At 36.2% G+C, this 1,276-nt stretch overlaps 1 non-coding gene across 1 annotated transcript; it reads right to left on the reverse strand.

Moving 5' to 3' along the window:
• Nucleotides 1-947: 947 nt before the first annotated feature.
• Nucleotides 948-1,055, reverse strand: LOC148578268 (small nucleolar RNA R71). The gene has a single exon (XR_015903062.1). It is a non-coding gene; the product is annotated as a small nucleolar RNA R71 (small nucleolar RNA).
• Between the last annotated feature and the right edge of the window lie 221 nt (nucleotides 1,056-1,276).

Here is a 1,276-nt window from a genome sequence, read left to right on the forward strand (position 1 = left end):
CTAACCACTTAACTTTTTATTTGATTCTTATCTTTAGTAAAACTGCCCAACTAACTTTTTATCTTTAATTTTCGAAAATCCCTTCCCTCTTTTTCAAAATTTCTTTTTAATTAACTAATTATTTTAAATTTTAATTTAATTTAATTTCAAACTTTAATTTTCGAAATTTAACTTTAAATTTTAATTTTTATTTTAATTAATTTTCGAAAATCCTCTCACCTCTCATCTCCTTCTATTTATTTATTCATCTACTAACACTTCTTCTCACCCAAAATTCGAACCCCTTCTTCTCCTCTAAGTTCGAATTCTTCTCTTCTTCATTCTTAATCTTCTTTTCTTCTACTCACACAAGGGAACCTCTATACTGTGGTAAAAAGGATCCCTATTATTATTTTCTGTTCCCTTCTTTTTCATATGAGCAGAAGCAAGGATAAGAACATTCTTGTTGAAGCAGACCCTGAACCTGAAAGGACTCTGAAGAGGAAACTAAGAGAAGCTAAAATACAATAATCCAGAGCCAACCTTACAGGAATTTTTGAACAGGAAGAGGAGATGGCAGCCGAAAATAATAATAATGCAAGGAGGATGCTTGGTGACTTTACTGCACCTAATTCCAATTTACATGGAAGAAGCATCTCCATTCCTGCCATTGGAGCAAACAATTTTGAGCTGAAACCTCAATTAGTTTCTCTGATGCAGCAGAACTGCAAGTTTCATGGACTTCCATCTGAAGATCCTTTTCAGTTCTTGACTGAATTCTTGCAAATCTATGATACTGTTAAGACCAAGGGGTTGATCCCGAGGTCTACAGGCTTATGCTTTTCCCGTTTGCTGTAAGAGACAGAGCTAGAATATGGTTAGACTCTCAACCTAAGGATAGCTTGAACTCTTGGGATAAGCTGGTCAAGGCTTTCTTAGCCAAGTTCTTTCCTCCTCAAAAGCTGAGTAAGCTTAGAGTGGATGTTCAAACCTTCAGACAAAAAGAAGGTGAATCCCTCTATGAAGCTTGGGAGAGATACAAGAAACTGACCAAAAAGTGTCCTTCTGACATGCTTTCAGAATAGACCATCCTGGATATATCCTATGATGGTCTGTCTGAATTAGCTAAAATGTCATTGGATAGTTCTGTAGGTGGATCTATTCACTTAAAGAAAATGCCTGCAGAAGCTCAAGAACTCATTGACATGGTTGCTAATAACCAGTTCATGTACACTTCTGAGAGGAATCCTGTGAGTAATGGGACGCCTCAGAAGAAGGGAGTTCTTGAAATTGATAC

The sequence above is a fragment of the Arachis ipaensis genome, chromosome B1, assembly GCF_059453495.1.
Source record: "Arachis ipaensis isolate K30076 ecotype BB chromosome B1, ASM5945349v1, whole genome shotgun sequence".
NCBI lineage: Eukaryota > Viridiplantae > Streptophyta > Magnoliopsida > Fabales > Fabaceae > Arachis > Arachis ipaensis.